Below are 15,018 nucleotides of genomic sequence, written 5' to 3'. Positions count from 1 at the left end.
GTGGGATTTCAATGGGGAGGACGATGCCACCCGTCATGGCCGCAAAGGGCCGGGTTCGGCTGAAGACCTGGTGAAGATCCTGTCCGGCCTGTATAAGGGGGAGAATGAGGATTTCCTCCGGACGAACCCGTTGAATGGGTTCTCCATGAATAATCCCCGACCTTGGGTAAGCGAACACTCTGCGTGCCCGACCCATGCTTTCGAAGTTTAAGTTTCTTATATTGTGTTTTCGACGCAGGAACTGCATCGGGTCGTGGAGGGCATGTTTAACCCAGCTCCGCAACCCGAGGATCCGGAGAGATCCCAGGATCCGGCCTCCGAAGAGGATCCGGACATAAAGGTGGAGCTAATCAACGGGGTGTTCCACCAGCTCAGCATGGATAATGCTTTAGTCACCATTACGGCTGACTACCCCGGACTATATCCGGCTTCCCAGGTGATTGTGACCGAAGTCCTGACACCGTTATTCCTTCCTTGCTCATTTCTGACCACCGTATACGATGGCGCTTTGCAGGAGGCGCCCTCAAGGCGGGAAGCCGAGCCTGCGGCGGCTGACCAATAGGGGTCAGTTCGGCCCAGTAGGCAGAAGAGGAGCGCGGCACGGATTGAAACGTTGCCGCAAAGGTATAGCTCATGGTCCATTATTTAGAGCAACGTTCCTAGGAAGCGTTTGAATACTCATAACTTTTGTAGGAGAAAAAGCGCCCGCCGGACTGCGGGCGTAGAGGTTGCCAATCCAACCTCTACCAGCCAGGCTCCAGCACTTGGTCTGGAGGGGGAGGCGAGCGCAAGGCGCGAGCCGGATACTCCTCCAACGGAGGATGCCGACAGACTGTCCGCCACCAAGTCTGAGGTGGAGAACGCCATGAACCACAGGCGCCGCCGGACAGTATTTCATGACGCGTGCTTCTCCCCTGAGGCGTTGAATGCCTTTAACACGGGGGACGCGCACCTCCATGCTGCTCAAGATGGTTTTACCAGAGCCACGGAGCAGTATGTAAAATACATACGGGTAAGAGAATTTAATAGTTGTATATGCCAGTAGCCCCTGAGACTTAAATTAGTTATATTAACTAATTTAAGGATCATTTGAAAGGCAGGATCTTACAGAGAAGAATACCCAACTGTCTCAGGAGCTGCAAGAGTGCAAGGCCCAACTCGAGGCCGCACTTGCTGCCGCAGGAGGGAACACAGAGACCCCTCCTGGTAACACATTATTTTAAAACGATAAGTGGTGTGCGGCGTGCGCAAGTCTAATAATGACATTGCAGGTGCTGCCGGACAAGATCCGGACAGGCAATAACTACTGCACCAGCTGAAGGCCGGCGAGAGGGTGCTGAATAAAGTGCAGCAGGAAAGGAACAAGCTCCAGGATGCCCACGCCCAGCTCGGAGAAGAGCTGAAAGGTGTTCGGGCCGAGCTGTCTGGCTCCGTTAAGGAGAATCAGCGGCTTCGTCGCGGCATCTATAGTAAGTGCTTGAGCGAACTCCTTTGAAAAGAAGAGTTCGGCGAGGAAGTCAATTGACACAATATGTCTGTAGGTATACTCACAGGTCACCCTGCAGAGGAGATGCCCGTATCGACGGGTGATCAACTTCCCAAACTGTTGCAGCTGCTCGAACGAGTTCGGCAGGCAATGAGCGGCGTCGTCCAGGCTTTATGGCCGGCCCTCTCCCTACCCGAAGGCCTTGGGGAGCTTGCGGAGAAGCTTCAGGGAGTGTGGCAGCGCTTCCATTTATGGAAGATTTCGGCCTGCCGCCAAGGTGCCAGGGAGGCCTGGGCCATGGTGAAGACGCGGTACAGGAAGGCAGATCCCAATCATATGGCCGAGGTCGGACCTGTGGGGCCTGATGGGAAGGAGATCCCTGTGAGTTTAGTATACGGCCAAGTAGAATTGGCCGCTAAATTTTCCCAACGGGACTGTAAATTAGACAACCTGTTAGACGGGATTGAGGAGGAATACAGTCAGTCAATTTGACAATGTATTTGAAAATGACATGTAAAATGCCTTCTAGCCGGATTGTAGATCGTTTGTCTTTGCCGACCTTTTCGCTTCAACCTCGGGACCCTAGAGTCCGGAGTGTGTCCGAATACCTTCTCGGTTAAGAAACAACCGGGGCATGCATGGAGACCAGGCATAGGGGTCATTAGTGCTTTATCAGACAAGTGCCCAACTAGTTATGTTATATTACATGGTTAGTAAGAAACATCTTCCAGGGAGAATAGTTCCGTTAAGGGTTCCTTTCCCTGGGAGGCATGCCCTAAAGTGCATGTCTGGTCTGCGAAAAGAGCAGAAAAACATCTGGGGGCAGATAAATAAGTAGGTAAAGAATCATCTTTCAAGTCACCGACCGAATATTCCCTTAAGAACGCTAGCTTTCGGCTTCACCCAGTCTGAGGTACACATCCGGCTGACCCGGCAGTAACAATCGCAGAGGTGCTCCCTTTACCTCCTAGCCGAACAATCGGGAACGTAGGGGTAAGCACAGGAGCCAGGCAACCCAGCTTGGCCAAAACTTAAGTCATATCGATGCATATAATGGTGAATAAAAGGTACATGTGGAAGCTTGACACATGTGCTGGGCATGAAGCCCTTATAATTAAGCTTCTGGTAAAAAAGCCCCCAGGTATAATGAGTGCGGATGGCACATCAAGTATGTGCGAACAATGCGCAAGTAGGCCCTTAAGGGCTTTTTAGGAAAAGGGTTGAGAGAAGGAAGAGAAACAAAAGACGGCTGAAGTGTAAAAAGTTGGACGGGGGAAGGGGACGAACTCTTAGTCCGGCGCTAGGCATAGAATCTTCGGAGGCGGGCTGCGTTCCATGAGTTCGGCTCGAGTCGGTTGTCCGACGCATTTCGTAGACGGTACGCTCCGCCGGTCAGGACTTGATCGATAATGAAGGGGCCCTCCCATTTGGGCTTGAGCTTGTCCTTTTTCTTGTCCGGAAGGCGTAGAACTAGTTCGCCAACGTTGTAAGTCTTGGCCCGTACTTCTCTGCTTTGATATCTTCGAGCCTGCTGCTGATAGAATGCGGAACGAGCCTTGGCGACGTCGCGTTCTTCCTCCAATGCGTCCAAGCTGTCCTGCCGATCCAGCTCGGCTTCTCTTTCTTCGTACATGCACACTCGAGGTGAGTCATGAATGATGTCGCAGGGCAGAACTGCCTCTGCGCCGTATACCATAAAAAATGGTGTGAATCCAGTAGTACAGTTGGGCGTTGTCCGCAACCCCCAGAGTACGGAGTCGAGCTCCTCTACCCAGTGCATGTCAGATTTCGTAAGTGACCGCACTAGTCTGGGTTTGATGCCGCTCATTATTAGACCATTTCCTCGTTCCACTTGACCGTTGGTTTGAGGATGATAGACTGAAGCGTAATCGAGCTTAATGCCCATATTTTTGCACCATGATTTAACCTCGTCGGCCGTGAAATTCGTGCCGTTATCGGTGATGATGCTGTGGGGGACACCATAACGGTGTACTACCCCGGAGATAAAGTCTATCACTGGTCCAGACTCTGCCGTTTTGACTGGCTTGGCCTCTATCCATTTGGTGAATTTATCCACCATGACCAATAGGTACCTTTGCTTGTGGGTTCCTCCTTTAAGGGGTCTAACCATGTCAAGCCCCCAGACTGCGAACGGCCAGGTAATGGGTATAGTTTTGAGGGCGATGGGTGGCATATGGCTCTGATTAGCAAAGAGCTGACAACCGACGCATCTTTGGACTAAGTCCTGAGCATCTGCCCGGGCCGTCGGCCAATAAAATCCTGTACGGAATGCCTTTCCTACAAGGGCCCGAGCTGCGGCGTGGTGTCCGCCTAGTCCGGCATGAATTTCAGCCAGAAGATTTCGCCCTTCCTCTTCGGAGATACACCTTTGAAGGACTCCGGTTGTGCTTTTCTTATAAAGTTCTCCCTCATGGACCTTGTAGGCTTTAGATCGCCGGACAATGCAACGGGCCTCATTTTGGTCTTTGGGAAGTTCCTGCCTAAGCAAGTAGGCTAGGAATGGTTCTGTCCACGGGGCGATTACTGCCATTATGTCGTGGGCTGAAGGTGTTATGTCATCGGCTGAATCGCCGGTTGTGTCAGATTGCTCTGCGTCGGTTGGTGCGGTTGTTTCCGGTTTGTTATTTCTGGACTCCTCTTCCCATAGTACGGATGGCTTAAAGAGCCGTTCCAGGAAGATGTTTGGAGGGACAGCGTCATGTTTTGCGCCGATGCGTGCCAGTACGTCGGCTGCTTGGTTATTATCCCGGGCTACGTGATGGAATTCAAGTCCTTCAAACCGAGATGACATTTTTAGGACAGCGTTGCGATATGCTGCCATTTTCGGATCCTTGGCATCAAAGTCTCCATTTATTTGGGATATTGCAAGGTTTGAGTCCCCTCGCACCTCTAGGCGTTGAATGCCCATGGAGATTGCCATCCGGAGACCATGTAGAAGGGCCTCGTATTCGGCTGCGTTGTTGGAGTCCGTGTACATTATCTGAAGTACGTATTGGACTGTGTCCCCGGTTGGGGACGTCAATACGACGCCAGCCCCCAATCCGCCAACATTTTAGAGCCGTCGAAGTGCATAATCCAATTGGAGTATGCGCCGTACTCTTTAGGGAGTTCGGCTTCGGTCCATTCAGCGACAAAGTCAGCCAAAACTTGTGACTTTATAGCTCGTCGAGGTTTGTAAGTTATATCGAATGGTAAGAGCTCAATGGCCCATTTTGCAATCCTGCCCGTCGCGTCGCGGTTGTTTATAATGTCGTTGAGTGGTACTTCGGAGGCCACTGTTATCGAACACTCTTGAAAATAGTGTCGGAGCTTCCGGGATGCCATGAACACAGCATACGCTATCTTTTGATAGTGCGGGTAACGGGACTTGCAGGGGGTTAACACAGTGGATACGTAGTACACTAGTTTTTGAAGAGGGAATTTATGCCCTTCTGTCTCTCGTTCGACGACGAGTACCGCGCTTACAACTTGATGTGTTGCCGCGATGTATAACAACATTGGTTCGCCCAGGTTGGGCGCAGCCAGGACCAGATTCGTTGCCAATATGGCTTTTATTTCTTCGAGTCCGGCAGTGGCAGCATCCGTCCACTCGAAGAGTTCGGTGCACCTAAGGAGGCGATAGAGGGGCAATGCCTTTTCTCCTAGACGGGAGATAAAGCGGCTTAGAGCCGCCACGCATCCAGTCAATTTTTGTATTTGTTTGAGGTCTTTTGGAATATCTAGCTGTGACAGGGCTCGGATTTTGGCTGGGTTTGCTTCAATTCCTCTATCGGATACAATGAAGCCCAGGAGCTTTCCGGCTGGTACGCCGAAAACGCATTTTTTCGGATTCAGCTTGATGTCATATGCTCTGAGGTTGTCGAATGTGAGCCTCAAGCTGTCTACTAGAGTTTCGACGTGTTTGGTTTTGACGACTACGTCGTCTACGTATGCCTCTACCGTTTTGCCGATCTGGGTGGCCAGACATGTTTGAATCATGCGCTGATATGTTGCGCCGGCGTTTTTAAGTCCGAAGGGCATCGTGTTGAAGCAGAATGGTCCATATGGAGTGATGAATGCCGTTGCGGCTTGGTCCGCTTCCGCCATCTTGATTTGATGGTAGCCGGAGTATGCGTCAAGGAAGCACAGTGAATCGTGTCCTGCGGTAGCGTCGATTATCTGGTCGATGCGGGGGAGGGGGAAGGGATCCTTTGGGCAGGCCTTGTTGAGGTCTTTAAAATCGACACATAGGCGCCAGGATTTGTCCTTCTTTGGTACCATTACCAGGTTTGCTAGCCAATCCGGATGTTTGATATCTCTGATGAATCCGGCTTCCAATAGTTTAGCTAGCTCTTCTCCCATTGCCTGTCTTTTGGGTTCGGAAAATCGTCGAAGAGCCTGTTTGACTGGCTTGAATCCTTTTAGGATGTTTAGGCTGTGTTCTGCCAATCTGCGTGGGATTCCGGGCATATCCGAAGGGTGCCAGGCGAAAATGTCCCAATTTTCCCGAAGGAATTCTCGCAGTGTGGCGTCTACGTCAGGGTTCAACTGTGGCCCGATGGAAGCCGTCTTTGTCGGGTCCGTTGGATGGACCTGGAATTTTACTATTTCGTCCGCTGGTTTAAAGGAGGTGGACTTGGATCTCTTATTGAGTATCACATCGTCCCTATTCACAGTAGAGCACAGCGCGGTGAGTTCTTCTGCCGCTAGGGCTTCGGATAGTGCCTCCAGGGCTAATGCGGCTGTCTTGTTTTTGGCGCGGAGTGCTATGTCCGGATCACTAACGAGAGTGATTATTCCACCTGGCCCAGGCATTTTGAGCTTCATGTACCCGTAATGGGGTATGGCATGAAAAATTATGAATGCCTCTCGTCCTAATATAGCGTGATATCCGCTGTTGAACGGGGCCACTTGGAACGTGACTTCTTCGGATCTGTAATTGTCCGGCGAGCCGAACACCACATCGAGTGTGATTTTTCCGGTGCAGCGCGCTTCCCGGCTAGGGATTATTCCTCTGAAGGTTGTGCTGCTTCGCTCAATGCGGCTCCAGTCTATTTCCATTTTTTGATGAGTTTCCTCGTAGATGAGGTTTAATCTGCTGCCGCCATCCATGAGGACCTTTGTAAGTCGAAAGCCGTCCACTATTGGACTAAGTACCAGTGCGGCTGGTGCTCGGGCTGTTCGGAATTTAGGTTCATCGCTGGCGTTGAAGGTGATGGCTGTGTTGCTCCATGGATTTGTTGTTGCTGCTTGGTAGACCTCGGCGAGGCTGCGGATTGTTTGTTTCCGCATATTATTTGATGCGAAAGTCTCGAAGACTGTTGATACCGTACCGGTATTGTTGGAGTGGTTTTCCGGGGCTAGAAGCTCCTCGCCACTTTTGGCCACCTGCCGTAATATCCAACATGCTCGAAGGCTATGTGTTGGGATGGCGCCCTCTGTACTGTGAATTCTACAGGGTCCGCTAAGCCATCCCTCCAGTACGGTTCCATGCCCTTTATGGGGTTTTTGCTTTTTGCTTTTTGTATCTGGTGCCTGAGTGTGATGCACCCTTTTGTTGCGGACTAGGGTTGTATTCGGGGTCGGATTGTCCCAAGACTTATTTTCGGTTTTCCGGAAACTCTCCATCGCACAGTACTTTCGTACTATGGATGCTAGGTCGGCGAATCGTGTAATTTCACGACGGCTGACGGCGTTCAAGATTCCCTCGTCCGTGCAATTATTGCAAAAAATTGAGATTGCGTTTTCCTCTCGGCAGTCCTCTATCCTGTCCATAACTAGGAGGAATCTGGCCCAGTAGTGATGTACTGTTTCAGCGGGCTCTTGCCGGATTAGAGATAGATCGCATATGTCTGGGCGGGTGTGTGGAATTAAGTCCGGAACCCTACCCATCTCAAGGCTCGAAGGCCAAGAAGTTTCCAAATTTGGAAGCTTGGATTGCTGGATGTTGTCCAACGAGTCTGGTCCGATGCCTGACTTTAAGTTCAATGCTTGATCGAAGTCCGTCCCTCCGCGGGAATCCGGCATGGAGGGTTCGGGAGCTCGGACATGACTGGTTTTCAATACAGGAGAAGAGTCACCGCGTTGTTCCTCTACCACTGCGACGTGGTGGGTGACCTGGGGAGAGTTAATCTCTCTCAGATCGGTTTTAAGCCCAATCTGATTGTAGTCTGTAGCGACTCCCAGGGCGGCGATGCGATCCAAGAGCTCGTTCACGGACGAGAGCTCTATTGGATCCAGCCACTCGGCGAATTCCGAGCTGACGTGAAGATTGCTTTTGACGACTTGAGAGGTCATTGTCGAAGCGGTGGCCGGACAGGCGGTCATAAGAAAACCACCTAGCCGGATAGTATGGCCGGCGGCCAAGGCTCCTTTGGCAAAAATACCGTCCTTGAAGACGGGAGGAGGCATCCTTCCTATCGGTGACGGCACAGAAGAACTCTCAATGAAAGCACCAATGTCGGTGTCAAAACCGGCGGATCTCGGGTAGGGGGTCCCGAACTGTGCTAGGCGGATGGTAACAGGAGACAAGGGACACGATGTTTTTACCCAGGTTCGGGCCCTCTCGATGGAGGTAAAACCCTACTCCTGCTTGATTGATATTGATGATATGGGTAGTACAAGAGTGGATCTACCACGAGATCAAGGAGGCTAAACCCTAGAAGCTAGCCTATGGTATGATTGTTGTAATGGTTGTTGTGTCCTACGGACTAAAGCCCTCCGGTTTATATAGACACCGGAGAGGGCTAGGGTTACACAGAGTCGGTTACAATGGTAGGAGATCTACATATCCGTATCGCCAAGCTTGCCTTCCATGCCAAGGAAAGTCCCCTCCGGACACGGGACGAAGTCTTCAATCTTGTATCTTCATAGTCTTGGAGTCCGGCGGACGATGATAGTCCGGCTGTCCGGACACCCCCTAGTCCAGGACTCCCTCAGTAGCCCCTGAACCTGGCTTCAATGACGATGAGTCCGGCGCGCATAATGTTCGGCATTGCAAGGCGGGTTCCTCCAACGAATAATCCATAGAAGATTGTGAACACCAGGATAGTGTCCGGCTCTGCAAAATAAATTCCACATTCCACCGTAGAGAGAATAATATGTACACAAATTCGATCTGCTGACGCATTTTGTGGCATGACGTCACACCACTACCAAGCCTTTACTTGAATCGTTTTTTAGTATACCACCTCAACGCGTTTAGCGAAGCGGTTTCCTTGGCACGTCTTGTCGAAGCAGAGATCGTGTTCCCCTTATTCCGGGGTTCTCATCAATACGGACATGGGTAACCCAACCGCGCCATTGATGGTGGCGCTTGGGAGATAAGCGAGTTTTACCAGGCCGGTGGGGACGCATAGTTTTCGTCCGCCCATATATAAGGGGATAAGGATCCGCCTTTTCACCTACGCCTTCTTCCTCCTTTGCTTATCCATCTCCGCGCACTCGAGCTCCAGCGCCCAAGTTCGCACATCTCGCCTCAACCTTCTTCAGTCATGTCCGGAGCGGGAGGCAAGTGGTTGGCCTCCACCGTTAAGGAGGAGCACATCGAAAAGCTGCGCGGCGCCGGATACCTCTCCAGCGACATTGCGCACCGGCTGCCCGACAAGGGGCAGCTCATCCCCACCCCCAGGCCCCATGAGAGGGTCGTATTCCTTCCCCACTTCCTCCGCGGACTGGGCTTTCCACTTCACCCCTTTGTCCGGGGGCTCATGTTCTACTATGGCCTGGATTTCCATGATCTGGCGCCGAACTTCATCCTCAACATCTCGGCGTTTATCGTTGTGTGCGAGGCCTTCCTCTGCATCCAGCCCCACTTCAGCTTGTGGCTCAAGACCTTCAATGTCAAGCCGAAGGTAGTGAAGGGCACGCAGGCGGAGTGCGGAGGCGCCATTTTGGGCAAGATGCCCAACGTCCTCTGGTTCGAAGGGGCCTTCGTGGAGTCCGTCAAGGGGTGGCAATCGGGGTGGTTCTACATCACCGAGCCGCGCAACCCTACGTGGGCGACGGCCCCCGAGTTCAGATCTGGTATCCCTATGCAGCTCACCTCCCGGAAAGAGAAGGCCTTGCTATGGGGTAGTTCGGAGGAGGTGACAAGACTCCAAGCCTGTATCCAGAAGCTGGTGAACAAGAAGCTCAGGCTTGTTAATGTGGTCCAAGTCATGCTCGTCCGCCGGATTCTCCCATGCCAAGAACGGGCATTCGACCTGTGGGAGTTCGATCCGGCACAGCACCAGACATTAAGCGGGCTCTTCGACACGACGTACGAAGGTGCCTGGAGGGTGCTGTTCAAGGGCGCCGAAGCTCCCGCATTCGCTGCTGAAGATCGCGGATTTCACTCGCAGCGACCAGCTGACGAGGTAAGTGATTCTACCACTTTACGGGACACTTGTTTTTCATAGTTTTACCCTAAGTGGGTTTCAATCTCCCTTTTCCTTTGACAGGACTGGATGAAGAAGGCCAGGCAGATCATCTGCCCGGCTCCCATGCCAGAAAACCCAGTAGACGCCCGTCTAGCGGGGCTGCTGGTTCCGGCACCGCATGTGGTGCCGGAGAAGAAGTCCAAGAAGGTGGCCACGGGCACTCGAAAGAGTTCCCGTTTTCAGGTGTCCGACGACTCCGAGGCGGACTCCTCCCCCGAAGGCGAGGAGGAGGAAGAAGACTCTCTCCCAGAGGAGGGAGAGAGGAAGAGGAAGGCTTCCCCAACAGGGGAGGCCGAAGGGTCCAAGAGGGGAAGAACTATTCCCCCGGACAGCTCCGCCAACACCAACGTTGGCGGCGAAGAGTGGCCTTCAAGGGCCAGGCCTCCGGCAAGATCATAAGTATCTGGATTCCTGAATGATTTATAATCTCTTTTTATGTCACATAGCGTCCTTCTAATGCCGCATACTGCCTGCAGTCCGGCCAATGATGATCTCCCCGCTTCGTCGAGCGGGTCGTTGGCTCCGTCGGATGTAGATTCCATCCCGACCGCCTCCACCCCTCGCGCCGCTGAGGATGCCGAGGTGGGGTCCCGAGAAAGGACCCATCAGGAGGAGGCTCCGGAGGCGCCACAAGGCAGCCTCCCGGACTTTGCGCCGGACTCTACGCCGGAACCTGCAGTGGTTCCAGAGTCCGGCAGGCGGCCCCTTCGCAAGAAGGGCAAGACCGTGACACCGGCGGCCCCCGTCCAACCGGAGGCACCGGACAACCTGTTGGAGGCGCTCAAAGGCGCTTCCATCGAGGAAGAACACCGCACTATCATGAGTGCGGTGATTCAGAAGGTTCAGCTCGCCAAAAGCGGGCTGACCGAAGCCTGCAGTAGCCTTCTAACAGGCTTTGAGGTAAGGAGTTAAAAATATGTAATGTAATACCGCATAGACAGTAGCCCCTTCTAACAGGCTGCGAGGGCCTCTGCATCCGGACAGTCGACGATTTGATTTTTCTTTGTTAAGAACCGTGTCCAGAACTGTCTGGCCGATTCGTCTGGCTGCTGAATTATGTGGCTTAGGTCATCGGCGTCTGGTGGTCGCACATATGTGCCCTGGAAGTTGTCGAGGAATGCGGCTTCCAGGTCTTCCCAACACCCAATTGACTCTGCGGGCAAGCTGTTAAGCCAATGTCGAGCTGGTCCTTTAAGCTTGACTGGGAGATACTTGATGGCGTGGAGATCGTCGCCGCGGGCCATATGGATGTGAAGGAGATAATCTTCGATCCAAACCGCGGGGTCTATCGTGCCATCGTAGGATTCAATGTTTACGGGTTTAAACCCTTCAGGGATTTGATGATCCATTACTTCGTCAGTGAAGCATAGCGGGTGTGCGGCGCCTCTGTATTGAGAAATATCACGACGTAGCTCGAGGGAGCATTGTCTGCTGTGTTCGGCCTAGCCGTAGTTGTTGTATTCGGCGCGACGGTATTCGTCGTGGGTCATGGGGCGCCCACGTGATCCATAGATGGATCTGGATTGCCTTGCTTTGTCTTCCAATATATCTCACAAGTCCGGCGCGTTCCCTCGTGGCTTCGTACTTTTTGAGCGATGCCGGGGTATGGTCTTGGTGGAGGGCCTGGATGCCTCTCTGTCGCGACCACGGGGTGGTCGGTCGGCCATATTGTGCGCTGGTGATGAAGGTATGTATGCTTCCTCCTCTAATCGGGGGAGCAACTTGCATTTTGGGTAACTCTTGGAGGGACGTTCGAGTTCATACTCTTCGGCCGCAAGGACCTCGGTCCATCTGTCGGCCAACAGGTCTTGATCAGCTTGAAGCTGCTGCTGCTTTTTCTTTAGGCTGTTTGCTGTGGCCATTAGCCTGCGTTTGACACGCTCTTGTTCGACGGGATCCTCGGGCACGACGAATTCGTCATCGTCGAGGCTTGCCTCGTCTCCGGAGGGAGGTATGTAATTATCATCCTCGACCTCTTCGTTTGCCGCTCTCTCGTGAGGGCTTGCTTCGGCATCCTCCTGCGCTGAATCTTGCTGGAGGGGATTGTCTTCGGCACTCTCTGGGGTGTTATTATCTCCGGTGCCGGAATCTCCATTCTTGTTGTGGCGGGATTTAGAGCGGCGCCGTTGACGTCGGCGCTTGGGCTGTTTCTTTGAGGAATCTGCCTCCGCTGCTTCTTCGCCGTCCCCATCTTTTGGGGTGTCCACCATGTATATGTCATATGACGAGGTGGTCTTCCAGTGCCCTGTAGGCGCTGGTTCTTGATCGTCTCCGGCATCGTCGTCCATACCGTCGATGTCTTCGGAGTCATAGTCTAGCATGTCGGTTAAATCGTCGACAGTGGCTACAAAGTGGGTGGTGGGTGGGGCTCAAATTTCTTCGTCGTCCGCATCCCAACCATCCTGGCCGTAGTCCGGCCAGGGCTCTCCGAATAGCGAGAGATGCTTTAGCGAATTTAGGATGTCGCCAAAGGGTGAGTGTTGGAAGATGTCCGCGGCGGTGAACTCCATGATCGGCGCCCAATCAGATTCGATTGGCAGGGGCGCGGGAGGTTCGGAGTCCGGCACCTCGGAGTCACAAGCTTTATAAGGGACAGGGTCGGTATTCGGCTCCATCGCCGTGGACGTCGCAGCCCCCGAGGCGGTGTCCAGCCACCCGTCCTCGATCTGCGCAATCGGCTCCGGACTATGAGTCGGAGCGGATTCGTGTGCGGCCTCTGAGGTACTGTCCGGCGGCAGAGTTAGATCATGCCCATCGTGATAGTGCGGCACGCTCGGCTGTGGCTCGAGTCCGTCGAAGATCAAGTCCCCGCGGACGTCGGCCGTGAAGTTTAGGCTTCCGAACCTGACCTGATGGCCAGGGGCGTAGCTTTCGATCTGCTCCAGATGGCCAAGTGAATTGGCCCGCAGTGCGAAGCCGCCGAATACGAAGATCTGTCCGGGGAGGAAAGCCTCACCCTGGACGACGTTGTTGATTGAAGAAGCCATCAAGCCTATCGGTGACGACACAGAGGAACTCTCAATGAAAGCACCAATGTCGGTGTCAAAACCGGCGGATCTCGGGTAGGGGGTCCCGAACTGTGCGTCTAGGCGGATGGTAATAGGAGACAAGGGACACGATGTTTTTACCCAGGTTCGGGCCCTCTCGATGGAGGTAAAACCCTACTCCTGCTTGATTGATATTGATGATATGGGTAGTACAAGAGTGGATCTACCACGAGATCAAGGAGGCTAAACCCTAGAAGCTAGCCTATGGTATGATTGTTGTAATGGTTGTTGTGTCCTATGGACTAAAGCCCTCCGGTTTATATAGACACTGGAGAGGGCTAGGGTTACACAGAGTCGGTTACAATGGTAGGAGATCTACATATCCGTATCGCCAAGCTTGCCTTCCACGCCAAGGAAAGTCCCCTCCGGACACGGGACGAAGTCTTCAATCTTGTATCTTCATAGTCTTGGAGTCCGGCGGATGATGATAGTCCGGCTGTCCGGACACCCCCTAGTCCAGGACTCCCTCAGGGGGTGTTTGTAATTTTGTTTACCCATTCATCTCCTTACAGTCTGGCCCTACTTGTCATAAAGTGATCAAACGGGCCAAAACACCCGATCAGTGTTTTCTGCAAAAGGTTTACCAGAAACGCAGTGAATTTTGCACATGATTAGGGACTAGGTGGTTTTATGCAATCGATGCCATAAATGTGGTGGTTTTTTGCAATTAACTCCTGACGGACAGTAAAGTGCAAGGGACTTACCGGCGATCTGAGTTGAAGTGCAAGGGACTTACCGGTGCGGATGAGGCCGGTGTTGGCCGACGCCCTACACAGCGAGCCGGAGATCGCCGCCACCCTGAGGACGGTTGTCGGTGTCAAAACCGGCGGATTTCGGGTAGGGGGTCCCGAACTGTGCATCTAGGCGGATGGTAACAGGAGACAAGGGACACGATGTTTTTACCCAGGTTCGGGCCCTCTCGATGGAGGTAAAACCCTACTCCTGCTTGATTGATATTGATGATATGGGTAGTACAAGAGTGGATCTACCACGAGATCAAGGAGGCTAAACCCTAGAAGCTAGCCTATGGTATGATTGTTGTAATGGTTGTTGTGTCCTACGGACTAAAGCCCTCCGGCTTATATATACACCGGAGAGGGCTAGGGTTACACAGAGTCGGTTACAATGGTAGGAGATCTACATATCCGTATCGCCAAGCTTGCCTTCCACGCCAAGGAAAGTCCCATCCGGACACGGGACGGAGTCTTCAATCTTGTATCTTCATAGTCTTGGAGTCCGGCTGACGATGACAGTCCGGCTGTCCGGATAACCCCTAGTCCAGGACTCCCTCAACGGTCCTTGGCGGCGGCCGCGCCGCCGGAGCTGCCATGTGTGATGCACTGTGGAGCTGCAGAAAGAAGAAAAGCCTTAATCTGGTGCAGTGGCCCTTTCACTTTTATGCCGCCTTATCGACAAACCCGACCGACTCACCAGTCACCACCCATCTGGCATGATTGGTAGTACGTACGCCCCCATCTCTTTCCACGCATCACAGGGCCGCTGCCCCGACATCCACTGCTCCAACACACCTTGCATACTGAACTGGTACCGCTTCTGGGGTTATCATACCGACATGCCATTTGCAGATACGTGCGTTGCACGTGCACACTTACTAGTAATTCTAAATACCCGGAGTGGAAAATGACCAGAATAATACTAATAATAATTCGACAACATTTGATCTACTCTCTCTTTTTTTAGAACGAAGGCTCGAGAAGAGCCCGGCTTTGAATTAACAAAGCCATCAACCGGCCAGGATTACATCAACCGCCAACTTACAAGGACAGAACAAAGAAACAACTAAAAGGATACATAGTGCTGTGCAAGCAACTAATAGGCTTCCTGCCATCTACAAGCAAAGATGAAAAAACTGAAGAACAAGGCCAGCTTGAAGATAAAGGAGCCCTCCATTGAGTGTAATCCATCCCGCCGAGACACCAGCAAGCCTTGCGGAGATCCAACTAGCACGTAAGGGAACGCTGACAGCTCCATAGACTCCGACCGAACCGTTGACAGCATCCTACATCTCCGAAAGGGCTCCCTAGCCCCTTGCCTGGCACGAGGC

This window comes from Triticum dicoccoides, chromosome 2B (assembly GCF_002162155.2).
Source record: "Triticum dicoccoides isolate Atlit2015 ecotype Zavitan chromosome 2B, WEW_v2.0, whole genome shotgun sequence".
Lineage (NCBI taxonomy): Eukaryota > Viridiplantae > Streptophyta > Magnoliopsida > Poales > Poaceae > Triticum > Triticum dicoccoides.
The sequence above is the reverse complement of the archived record's forward strand: the minus strand, read 5'-3'. Positions refer to the sequence as shown.